This window comes from Odocoileus virginianus, chromosome 1 (genome assembly GCF_023699985.2).
Source record: "Odocoileus virginianus isolate 20LAN1187 ecotype Illinois chromosome 1, Ovbor_1.2, whole genome shotgun sequence".
Lineage (NCBI taxonomy): Eukaryota > Metazoa > Chordata > Mammalia > Artiodactyla > Cervidae > Odocoileus > Odocoileus virginianus.
In genome coordinates, this window is record NC_069674.1 from 28,435,063 (window position 1) to 28,448,782 (window position 13,720).

A 13,720-nucleotide genomic window follows, 5' to 3' on the forward strand; every position below is an offset into this window, starting at 1 on the left:
CTAATGATCAGAAGAAGCTGCTTGTATAGAGCAAGAGAAAAGACATTAGAAACAGAAGGAAAAACAAAGTCAAAGGTTCAAAGAAAAAATTTCACCTGTTTATGTAACAGAAAAGGAGGCCAGTTTTCTGGACTGCGGAACCAGAGGGAGAAGTCTACAGAAAAGAGAATGGGGCCATATTATTAAGACTTTATATATCAGGAAAGGAATTATAATTTTATCCTAAATATAACAGAAATTCATTTAAGAAGTTTAAAACAGAAAATAACTAATTTTAAAATACATTTTTAAATATAAAATTTGTTTGGCAAATCAACAGCAGTACTGTTGACTTAATTGTACAACCTATATTTCAACAAGGATAGTTCTGAGAATGAAAGGCCTTACTAATAATTACACCATAACAACATATCTAAACTAGGACTGTTCCAGGTATATTAGTTGGTTTTTGCTACATAGCATTATACCCATTAGATATAAGCAACATCTACTTAGCTCATGATTCTATAGTCAGACTCATTCTGTGATCTGGGTCTGCTTAGCTTACTCCCTCTGGATTCAGGCAGAATGAAGAAGGCTACTTGGTGGCCCAGTGACCTAAGATGGCCTCTGGATCACTCTTGACTCACACATTTGGCTGTTTTTCACCCAGGGTATCGACACAAATGTGCCACTGGTCTCTACTTATCCACCAGATTGACTCACCCACATGGCAATAACAGGGTTCTACAAGCAACAAAGGCTGAAGCTACAAGGCCTCCTGAGGTCCAGGCTCATAACCCATTATGACTGGTACTTCATCATTTGTACTACATTCAGCGTGTCAAAGCAGGCCACAAGGCAAGCCCCAGGTTTAATGGGTGGGGAGCCAGACTCCACCTTTAGGTGACTGTTACTGTAAAACATTGTGACCATTTTGCACATTCGTCAACTCTTAAGTTGACAGTTTGGGACGTTGTATAAGATGGATGTTCTGTGTTAGAATAATCCTTTACACCTTCCATAAACCATCCATTTTCTCAGAATGAAATAGACATCTTTAAAGTAGAGGCTTAAATCAGATATAATCTCCGAAAATACGGGTCAAACATAGAAGATACTTGCCCATTCATCATGCTCCTATGTCTCCTGGTCACTCAAACTGCCTCTGAGGCAAAATACTCTTACAGCTCAAGGATTCTCACCCTTGAGCAGACGTTTCAATGGTAGCTGAAAAACTAGTGACTGCAACTGGACAATTAACTGCCTGTAGCTTTGCCATATCATTTAAGGAAATTCAAAGGACTCATGGTAAAACTTAAGAGCAACAGGAAAGAAGTGCAGGTCTCACAACCTGACATGTTGTTAGCTTTACTCCTCTTCTGGTATACTCATATCTTGTGCCTATGGTGAGATCACCACTAGCCCACAGTGTAACCAGATCCCCACCTCCTACTGCAAGTCAACTCCCAGTGGACCAAGATTTCACAAAAATTTTTATTTATTTATTTATTTTCAGCCATGCTGTGTAGTATTTGGGATCTTAGTTCCCCAACCAGGGATCAAACCATTAGATTCTGCATTAGAAACCCAGAGTCTTAATCACTGGACTATCAGGGAAGTCCCCAGAAGTCTTCATTTTGAAAAGCTTCCTAGAATATCTTGATGGGCCGCCAGGTTTGAGAACCATTGATGTCGTGAACAAATTTATAGTTGAACCTAGATTCTCACTTACTCTTACTCATCTGTGTTTTCTAGGAACTAAAGAAATCATAAGGTATAAATTATTTTCTAAGATGAGACAAAATATTATTTCAATTTCTGTGAAATACTTTGACTAGAAAAAGAAAATTTTGCATCACTAAGAAATCCATCCTAAGCACAATATATCTCCAATTTCAGACACCTGGCTCCTATAAATTAGAATAGTTTCTTAGGGATATGGCTGGCAGATGCCACTTTTATGGAGTGAATCTTCAAGACTGGTACAGTATTCTCCTGAAAAGAACACTGAAATGTATAAAAATGAACGATAACAACCACAGAGCACACAGAAGAGAAAATTCTGCTCGATCACATCTAAACTAATGGAGAACAGAATCAGCACAAAGGTTTGCCATTTCCTCCTTTGGTGTACACCGAACATTGTTAAAGTAATAATAGCAGTAATGCTATAAGCACTGAGTCCTACACTATAGCCTCCACAATGCCTCTCACTAAGACTGTGCTTGCATTCACCTATTGAATCCTCACAAAATCATGAGATAGGAATATTATCCCTCCTTCAGAGATAAAGAATCCAGAATGTAAGACTGTTAAGTAACTTATCCAAGTCACACAGCTGGTGATAGAGCTGGGATGAGACCAAGGTCATCCTATTTCAAAACCCCCAAATTCACCCATTACTTCAACCTGCCACAGAGTGAGATGAAGGAGGAGAGCAAAAGCAGAGAAGTGACAAGAAAGCTGAAAACAAGGTCATGATTTCTCAGTATACACTCAGAAAGAACTACAAATTTGGCTTTCAAACTTGTGCTTCTCCCAATCCACAATTCAGGTAAATATAAACTACTCCCAGAGGAAAATTAACAGAGCATTATGTTCTATTATGATGCTCATCTTCTAGTCCTTTGCACTTGAGAATATTATTAAGCTAAAATGTGGGGTTTTTTCCCTTTTTGATGGGGAGTATTGTTTACCATATCCATAACTGTCAGTGGGATGAAAATTTATTTTGTGCTTAATCAATAAAAAATAATGGCATTCAAGGGCTGCCCACCAAGTGAACAAAAGTCATTGGTAAAAGTTATTTGTTAAGTCCAATTGAATGGGTTCCATACAAATGGGCAAACAGAAAGCAATGCAAGTCATGCGCTAACACATACCACTATATGAATGTATCTTCTTACAAGAAAAAGGACATTTCACCAATTTGCCAAGTAGGGCATGAATTTTCACAACTACTCAAGTAAAAATTAGCCATATATAGATTATTCTTAGGAATAATTTTGATTGAAAGTGATTTATGTCTCACCTAGCAATAAACAGTCAGTGCAGATCATCTGAAAATAGCTTGCACTGCAAATTTTTGCTGAAAAGCTTTTCAGATCATTAGTAAAGACTTTTAAATATATCATACATTCATTTAGCTCTATTTTTTTGCTCCTGTTATTATACCTTCTAAGTGGCAATCTGTCGTGTGAAAATTTACACAGCAAATACTTTAAGTTGTCTTATTAGAGGTATTCCATAGAGACACTGTTTCCAGTAAATGGAATGTGTGTGCGTGCTAAGTCGCTTCAGTCCTGTCTGACTCTGGGCAACCCTATGAACTGCCTCTGTGCAATCCTATGGTCTGCAGCATGCCATGGGGTTCTCCAGACAAGAATACTGGAGTGGGTTGCTATGCCCTCTTTCTGGGGATTTTCCCAACTCAAGGATTGAAACCACGTCTCTTATATCTACTTGCATTGGCAGGTGGGTTCTTTACCACTAGCACCACCTGGGAAACCCAAATGGTGTATTTAATATTACATTTATCTATCACATACCTTTATTTTCTCCTAGACATTGTATCTTTATTTTCTGTGCTATCATTATTAAGAATTATTAAGAACTGCCTGGATTCATTTTAGGTACAATTTAACAAATCAAATTTAAATGTTTTGCAGATATCATAAAATTCCCCTATGACTCAGAGCTGCATGCTGGGTTCAATTATTTAACTGTATCTAGATGTGAGTCAAGAGAGTAAAACCATATATCTTCTGGGAGTACATTCTCAATTTTATAAGCCCTCCAATCTCCTCTTATTTTTAAGAACAAAGAAGAGGCGTGAAGGGAGGTATAAGAGCATTTGACCCAAATATCAGATGTGTAGAGACCTGTACCTATGCTTTAGCAAAGTAAGGAAGGGTGATGTTTTACCATAAACAGAGAACTCCTGAAATACATCAATGCTGCAAAATCAGAGTGAGATGGCAGGGCCAAAGTGACGGAAAACTACACGGTCTTAACGAACTTTTAAGAGGACATTATCTTTCTTTTAAACTGCTCAGTTTAAATTAGTTCCTCCTAATTGCTGTAGAAAAAGAAGGAAATAATCTTTACTCTTCAAACAACTTGATAAGACCTTTAATCTGTAGGTAACCAGAGTGCTCAGGTGTGTTAGGATCTCCACTTAAAAGTAGACAAGAAGCATATCTACATAGCCCATCTAGACGGGAAAAAAAAAAAAAAAACTAAAACTTTGCTTTGTGGAGCTGAATAATACGACGAGTTGTTATACCAATCAAATTACATAAGAAATGGCCAAATGTCTGTTTTGTGCTGTGTGGAGACAGACACTAACAATCAAAGCCAGGGAGTTTTAATGAGGAGCCTTAATTAAGACACACATCATCTTCTGAAAACATGAGTCTTTAATTCTGAGAAAAATCACTGCCAAACTCAGTTCAGCTGTGCTAATTAGCAAAGACTGGGAATTCAGAAAATCAGGCTGTTAGAAAAAGGTATGCTAAAGAGTGACTATAGAGTATTGGCCACAGAGTATATTGTCGGGTTTCTGATCCTATGACAGAAACTCGTAGATATGGAAAGGGACAGGTCTTCGTTCAAATGATACCCGACCAGACCTTTCCATGAAGAGCAGAGTTCTATAAACATCCTGACACATGGGAACCTCAAAACCAGAGACCAACGTTTTGGTCTCATTACATTCTTTGGCTATCCTTGTTTTTGAATAGCTCAATTTAATTGAAAATAGTGTCTTCAATTAAGCTACATCTGTCTCTTTAGGGTTTTCATTTATTGCTTAATTCTTGCTCTCTGAAATTATTCAGATGAAGTCTAACCCCATTTCTTATACATATATCTGTTTTCTCTTTTCTAACACAACAGGATTCCCTGCTGTTTCTACTGTCCCTCACATGATCTCGCTTCAGACCTTACCACCATCTGGGTCAGTCTCTTCTGAAAAAGATCAGTTGCTGTTTTTCTTAAAACTGTGGTACCTCGAAGGGGAATCTGCTCAGTGTGTTTCCAGTCCTCTGGACTCTAGAATTTTGTAATTGCTACCTAAGTTTGCACTAACATTTTGATAGTTACAACACACCATTCGCTGATTTTGAACTTGCAATCAGCTAAAACACGTGTCTTTTTCTTATGAACAGCTATTGAGCCAGGTTCCTCTGTATTTGGTACTGTACCAGTTGTTTATTAATTTAAGTTCAAATTTGTTTAATCTTTATGGAACAAGTGATCAATGTCCACTTGTTGAAAAATTAGAAAATCATCAAGATGAGCAAGAACATAAATTAAGTATGAAGCATCACTTGACTCCAAACATTTGAAGAAAACTGCTGTCTACATTTTTTAAATACTTTCCCAAGTGCCTTTTCTATATATACACATGCTGACTGTTGGATATTTATGTGAATTTTTGTATACACACATAAAATATAATTATATATATATATTGCATACTATATGATATATAGTATTATTATTGTTCAGTCACTCAGTCGTGTTCGATTCTTAAGTGACCCATGGACTGTAGCCTGCCAGGCTCCGCTGTCCATGGAATTTCTCAGGCAAGAACAGTAGAGTGGGTTGCCATGTCTTTCTCCAATAAGAGTATTATAGTATTGCTATATATACTATATATAATAATATATACTATTATTATCTACCCTTTTTCTCAATTGCACTTTGTAAATGTCTGTAAAATTTTTAAGATACATATTTTCCACCTACGTTTTTCTTTAAAAATGGCTTCACAACATTTCAGTTTTGGAGGTAACATTGTTCCAGGTACTATGGCTATGTATAATAACAAACCACTTCAAATTGCAGTGACTTAAAACAACAGTATGCATTTAGTTCACAAATCTGCAATTTGGAAGCATTCAACAATTTGTCTGCTCTAGTTAGAATCAGCTGTAGTGACTCAAAGGCTGGAGGCTAGAATCATCTGAAATCTTATTCACTTAGGTGATTAGTAGATGCTGGCTGTTGGCAGCAATCTTACCTGGGGCTTTCTGCTGGAACACCTACAGGTGACCTTGCCATGATGTCTGGGATTCATCCCAAGCTGAGTTTCAAGGGAGAAAAACCCCAAAGGAGAGAATCAGGTGGAGAGTCTTCTGCCTTTAAAAGTCATCCAGTTTCACTTTCATCATCTGTTACTCAGTGAAGGAGCCATAAAGTACCGCTTAGGTTCAAGGGAAGGGAAAACTCTTTAAACTGGGGAGTGACAAGGTCAAGGAAGAACATGTGGGGCTGAAAATACTGTTGTGACTATCTTTGAAAATCAGTATTTCCACAGCCATAATTCATTTAACCTACTTAATACTATTTAAAATTTTCAACAATATAAAAACTGCTGCAAAACAATTCTCAAATAGACATTTGTGAGTATTTACACAATTATATCCCTAAGATATTCTGAGACCAGTGTTTACAAAGTTTAAGCACATTTTGTAAGGCTTTTGATAGATATTGGCAAAATGCGATTCAGGAACATGAATGGCACTTTAGACCTCAATCATTAGTGTATTAAAGGAAAAGCACATCTCTTAACTCTAGCTTAAACCCTGGGAATTATCAAATTTCATAATATTAGCAAGTTCTATATTATTGTTATTTAAATTTGAGTTTCTTTGAGTACATTTGAACATTTTATATGTCTACTGATTATTTGTATTTCTTCTTAGAAATTTCTTTTTTCTTGCCCTTTGATCAATTTTCTTTTGATCTCTCTCTTTGAAGTTTTTGTTAGAGAATTTTATGTATTAACATTAAATCCTGTCAAATATATTACAATGCTTTTCCTGATTTGTTATTTACCTATTACACTCTAAGTAAAGTTCTTGTGTTTTCCTGTTTGCAAAAGAATACTCAGCTATATGTATACATATAGCTGATTCACTCCATTTTACAGCAGAAACTAACACGGCATTGTAAAGTAATTATGTTGTTGCTGCTTAGTTGCTAAGTTGTGTCCAACTCTTTAGTGACACCATGGACTGTAGCCCATCAGGCTCCTCTGTCCATGGGATTCTCCAAGCAAGAATACTAGAGTGGGTTGCCATTCCCTTCTCCAGGGGATCTCTTCCTGACCCAGAGATCAAACCTGAGTCTTCTTTGGCAAGCGGATTCTTTACAACTTAGCCACCAGGGAAGCTTCTCTTAAAGACCTACACCTACATAAAAATTAACCTGTATTTTCCACTAATATTTTAAGATTTAATTTTTATATAAAATCCTTAATAAATCTGAAATTTTGGTGTATGGAAAGAAGACTACATTTTTTCCTAAATATTTGTCTCTTTTCTCAAATACTGTTTAAAAATTAATCATGAATTACTTATGTATTATCATACACCAAATATATATTTTTTTAATTTTCTTTATGATTCCATTGATCTGTCATTTCCAATTTGTCTATCAAACTATACTACCCATTTATCAATGAATTCTTACTACACTATTCTATATACTGCTGCTTTATGGGCAATGATATATAAACTTCTTTGTTTCTTAAGTTCATTTGAGAATTTGATGGACTGTTTAGACTCTCTACTTAGAGAAATGTATATACATGCATACACAAAATTGTTTTCATTCAATTTCCTACAATTACCCATCTCTGACATCCATATAAGGTGTCTTCATCTTTGCCAATATCGCATGAATTTAAGTATTTTTATTTTTAGACTGTTATTTTGATTGAGTTCTCTTTTCCATTTCATTTTGTTATATTTGTTTGTTGATAACATATAAGAAAGCTGTTGACTTTGTTAAACAATTCTTTTCATCCAGAATTTTAATTCTTTCCAATTTATTTGTTTCCTATAATTTTTGTGTTCTATATAGGCTTCCCTGGTGGCTCAAATGGTAAAGAATCTGCTACAGTGCAGGAGACCCAGGTTCAATCCCTGGTTGGGGAAGACCCCTTGAAGAGGGGAATGACTACCCACTCCAGTATTCTTGCCTGGAGAATTCCATGGATGGAGGAGACTGGTAGGCTATACAGTCCATAGGGTCGCAAAGAGTCAGGCATGACTGAGAGACTAACACTTTCATGAGACAATCAAACCATCTTCATTGAATATAATATGGCCTTCTCTTTCACAGCATTTAAATATGATCTATATCATGTCATAATATTTACAATATACATCTTTTTTATAATATCTACAACAAGGCTTCATAATAATAGAGATAATATACTTCTATTTTTTTCCATTTTTTTCATGCATGAGTTAATAAGAATGCAACTAAACTTTCACCTGGTTACATGTGCAAGATAAAAATCCTTTACTATGTTCAATTTCCTTTTTTCATAAGTTTTTCTTCTATTCCCAGTTTATTAAACATAAGTACCTTTTTAAAGTTTTACTGAGATATAATTCATTTGCCATTAAATTCATCCTTTTAAAGTGTAAAATTTAGTGGATTTTCATATGTGCTCAGTGGCTCAGTTGTGTCTGACTCTTTTTGGCCCCATGGATTATGGCCCACCAGGCTCCTCTACCCATGAATTTTCCAGGAAAGAATACTGGAGAGGTTGCCTTTTCCAACTCCAGGGGATTCTTTCTGACCCAGGGATCGAACCCACATCTCCTGCATTGCAGGTGGATTCTTTACCACTAGCACCACTCAGGAAACCTGGACTTTAGTATAGTCACAAAATTATGCAACCATTACCATTATCCAATTCCAAAAACATTTTGTCACTCCAAAAGGAAATCATTTGCTTCATTTGCTATAGTCACTCCCCATCCCCTGCTTCTCCCAAGCCCTGATCAGCACTAATTTACTTTCATTCTCTATGGATTTGCCACTTCTGGATATCTCATATAAACACTTTCTTAGTGAATTCTGCCTATTATTTCAACTCTAAAGATTTTTCTGAATCCTGATTCTACTCCAGATCATATTAACTATTAATTTTGTACTGCCAGATAAATGTTGATCAGTTTTATATGTATGCCTCTGCATCTTAAGTCATTAATAAATTCACAGAAATGTCTCAATTACTTATGCAACTTCTATGTAAGCATCTCCTGTTACTTTGGTATTAATACAAAAAGCTAAAAATTTACTCATCTTTAGAATCATCTTGTCTGCACATCTCAATTTTGCCTAAAAAAACTGTTAAGTGATTAGGTTAAAACATAATACATTGTTTCTCCTGTACCAATCAAACTTTGCCAAATGCTGAACTTAATTTTGGAAGCAAAGTTTATTCTAACTCACTACATACTACACCTAATCAATGAACTTTGTTCTATATGTGAATAAATTATCTCTTTCAGGATGAAAGCCAGACTCTTTTCTAGTATTAACTACAAACTTAATGATCCATGATTTTCAGAACAAAACTTTTAAAAAATCAAATTGTCACAGCTTTTCCTTACTTTACATTCTATGACTTTTCCCTTTTCCACTATATCTGAAAAATCACAGGCAATGTGGCAATTACTAAATCTCCACTTTAGTATCTGCTTTGTAAACTCCATAGCTTAGACGGATAAATGGTGAAAGGGGAAACAGCATAATCCACATCAATCCACCAAGATGCTAGTGATTCTTGACCCACAGTTTATGAAATGCTCCACACTGAACGTTAATAAATAATTCAATATATCATTTATCCCTGGAACATTTGATCACTATAAATTATTATGAAAGATGAAGAGTCATAGAGTCTGACATACACAGTAGTGGCATCGAGAAGGGCCAAAGAATGGTCCCAAAGAGCACTTCAGATTTTCATGCCCCTCCTCACCAACGAGGTCTGATACCTGCTTCTGAGGCTAGGCTGGACCTGCCACCAGTGTGGTGAAGGTGGTGAGGCAGGTATGAATGCTGCTCTGTCCACTCAAGCTCCTTTCCTAGCCCAATTCTTCCCACCCCTTGTGCTGTCAACTGCAACCTCACTTTTGGACAGACCTGACTTGACCAGAGTACAGCCTCAGACTCAGAAGACATCCATCTTCTGGAATCAATCTAATTCCTTCCTATAAAAGCACTTGAGCTCGCAGCCCACTAGACTTTTGGCCTTGTGTGGATGTGTGTATACACATATGTATACTGTAGAACCAAAACAAAATGGAGTCACTCACGTTGAAGACAAAATGGAGCTGGTAAATGTAGGCACATGAAAGAAAAATGAACCACAGCTCATTTTTCCTGTATATAGGAAGCTGTGGTACATATACACCATGGAATATTACTCAGCCATTAAAAAGAATTCATTTGAATCAGTTCTAACGAGATGGATGAAACTGGAGCCCATTATACAGAGTGAAGTAAGCCAGAACAATAAAGACCAATACAGTATACTAACACATATATATGGAATTTAGAAAGATGGTAATGATAACCCTATATGCAAAACAGAAAAAGAGACACAGATGTACAAAACAGACTTTTGGACTCTGTGGGAGAAGGCGAGGGTGGGATGTTTCGAGAGATCAGTATTGAAACATGTATATTATCTAGGTTGAAACAGATCACCAGCCCAGGTTGGATGCATGAGACAAGTGCTCGGGGCTGGTGCAGTGGGAAGGCCCAGAGGGATCCAGTGGGGAGGAAGGTGGAAGGGGGGATCGGGATGGGGAATACATGTAAATCCATGGCTGATTCATGTCAGTGTATGGCAAAAACCACTACAATATTGTAAAGTAATTAACCTCCAACTAGTAAAAATAAATGAAAAAAAAAAGAAAAATGAAATTTAACTTTATCTAACATTAGTTGCAGGAAACTGACAGCTCTTCTCAGAAATTAGCAGAGTACACCAGCCAATCCACAAATGCCAAGTGTGTTCACACCCCCTTTGGACTTGGTTGATCCTGACTCAGCTACCCTCACCCAAAAAAGGAAGACGCCACCAGGTCTCAGTTGAAAGAGACAAATAACTTCTGCATTTACTCCATAAAAATCCTTTAGTTCTTACTAGTCACTTGCATTATTTTATTTTCTTCTGGCTTTTTAAAAATTTCCTTTGGAATATCAATGTCTTTGTTACTGGTTTCTAAGAACTCATTTATGACGAAGGACGTTAACCATTTGTCATGCAATGCAAATGAAATATCATGTTTTATTGGTATCAATTTACTATGGTGGTCTGTATTTTGGTTATGCATTAAAAAATAATTATGTAGTGATTAAAAAACAAAAAACTGCAGTCAGTAAGCAACAGGAAACATTGCCGCTCACCTTGAGTTTCCCGGTTTTGCAGGCCGTAAGCCTTGAAAATAAACTCATCTTTCGGCTTTGTTTTATTCAGTGTCCAGAATTTGGTTTTGGACACTACATACCTGTGCACACATAAGAGCCAGAAGTCCGTACTGAATGACACAGCCCATGCCCTAAAAAAGAAAACCTTCTTCAAAAAACGGGGAACGGAAGGCTTGTCTACACCCTGGCGCACTCTGCGTCGTCCTGGAGAGTTACTGAGAGTCACACTGAACTTTCGCGAGAAGTAGGAAGTATTGCGCCTGCGCACAGCAGTAGCTCCTGCCGGCGGTGGCAGGTCCGCTGACAGATGTGTGACGGAAGCAGTCTGTGTGGAGGCCACTGCACCTCAGGGAAATCGCCACCATTAGCAGCATCTTAGCCGACACCTCTGGGATCGAAGCCGAGGTGGCTCGGACTAAAAGTACAAAACCACTGCTTAGAGCTGCTTAAGGCTCTCTCCGTTAAGCTTCACAGAAAACTCGTTTCTTCAAAAGGTGTTGGTGCTGGTGAGCCAGAAGGTTTCGGTGTGGCCAAGAGAGGTGATGCTTCAGTTGAGTTAGTGGGCTTTCTAACTGTGGGCAAGTCCACGCAGTTCAGTAGCTTGGCTGAAGTATATTCCGAGGTGGCCGCCGGGATTCACTCTGCTGACCGCTGTGTCATCAGACACAAAGGAACCAAGATCCAGCTCCTGGATCCCTCAGATATCATTGAAAGCGTCAAGGATGGGAAAGGTAGAGAAGCCGTCAAGTCATTGCAGTGGCCCGATTGTGTCACCTGATCCTGCTTGTTCTGGGTGCTCTGAAACCTTGGAGACCTAAGAATATAATTGAAAATGAGCTGGATGCCTTTGGCATTCGCTTGAACAGCAAACCCTTTTATATTGCCTTTCAGAAAACGGATAAAGGAAGCATTACTCTGAAGGCCACTTGCTGCCAGAGTGAGCCGGGTGCTGAAACTGTAAAGAGCATTCTGCTGCTGCTGTTGCTAAGTCGCTTCAGTCGCGTCCGACTCTGTGCGACCCCATAGACTGCAGCCCACCAGGGTCCGCCGTCCCTGGGATTCTCCAGGCAAGAACATTGGAGTGGGTTGCCATTTCCTTCTCCAATGCATGAAAGTGAATAGTGAAAGTGAAGTTGCTCAGTCGTGTCCGACTCTTCGCGAGCCCATGGACTGCAGCCTACCAGGCTCCTCCGCCCATGGGATTTTCCAGGCAAGAGGACTGGAGTCGGTTGCCATTGCCTTCTCCAAAGAGCATTCTAGCTGAGTACAAAGTTCGTAATGCTGACGTGACCATAGCAATACCACAGGGAATTACTTCACTGAAGAGGTGGAAAGAAGCAATTTATATACTCTATAACTGTTAGTTAAATAAGAATGATCAGATCTCCACTGAGATATTGTGTATCATCTATAAGAAGTCTCACTGTACCCACCTCTGCCCATGACTGGGATTTTGATAAATTTTTGGAAAAGATCTGGTAGTATCTGAAATTTGTAAGAACTTAGACCAAACCCAAAGGCCAGTTCCCAGATTAAACATACCCAGTTCAATGTTACCTTACCCAGGACCACAATGGAGGATTACTGCTGAAAATTAATGAAAATATTATCAAATAATTTAAATATGTTCCAGTCTGTGGTTTCTCTGTGAAAAACACACACAAAAATGGTTAATGGTTGGGGAATAAGAATGTCATTCAGACATGGAAACCTTCTCTTTCCCCATCTTCTATGCCAACCACTACAGCTTTCCCCATGACCAAGAAGCCTAACCCAAACCCATTCTGGATTTGGATCAGGATTCATAGGAGGGAGAATGAGGCACCCAAACTGGATCTTCATTTATCTTCATGTTATCTTGTACTTGGAACTGCATGAAGGGCCAACTTGAAAAAAAAAATAGAGCCATATTCATTAAGAGTTATTTATTATTTATCTATTTGATGATTTATAATTAAGATGGTCATAGGATCATAAACATTTTTGAAATCTTGTTCAGGGCATGAGTATGCAAATCTGCAAATATGTAAACAAGGACACCGTAACTGAGGTGAGGCTAATGAATGTTTAATGAATTCTTGAGCGACATAACCTTTCAGTGATGGTGCTATCTCTGATTTTCATGCTTGCATATAAGACACATCAGTAATTACTTATTTAAACTTTCATCTGTCATCATTTAATTAGTGGAAATAGAGACAAACCTGAATATATTATATTATTGGAAAAAATGACAAAATAGTATAATATTGTAATTACCAAAATATTATAATTACCAAAGAGAAAAAAATTGTGAGAGCTCATTTAAGACCACTTCTGTTGTTTTTTAAAATATCTATATTTACAGAGATATATTGAGATAAATATCAGCTTTATGGCAACCCAGATATTTCCTGTTGACTTATGAAGATGATTGATAGGAACTGTTACAAAACAGAAGAAAAGGTAAATCCTTAAAATATTCCATTTTGGAATGTGTCCATGACCTTTT

General features: G+C 37.4%; 1 pseudogene; it reads left to right on the forward strand.

The window, feature by feature from the left end:
• The first annotated feature begins 1,202 nt into the window (after positions 1–1,202).
• LOC110141521 (developmentally-regulated GTP-binding protein 1-like) lies at positions 1,203–12,765 on the forward strand (annotated as a pseudogene).
• The last annotated feature ends 955 nt before the right edge of the window (positions 12,766–13,720 follow it).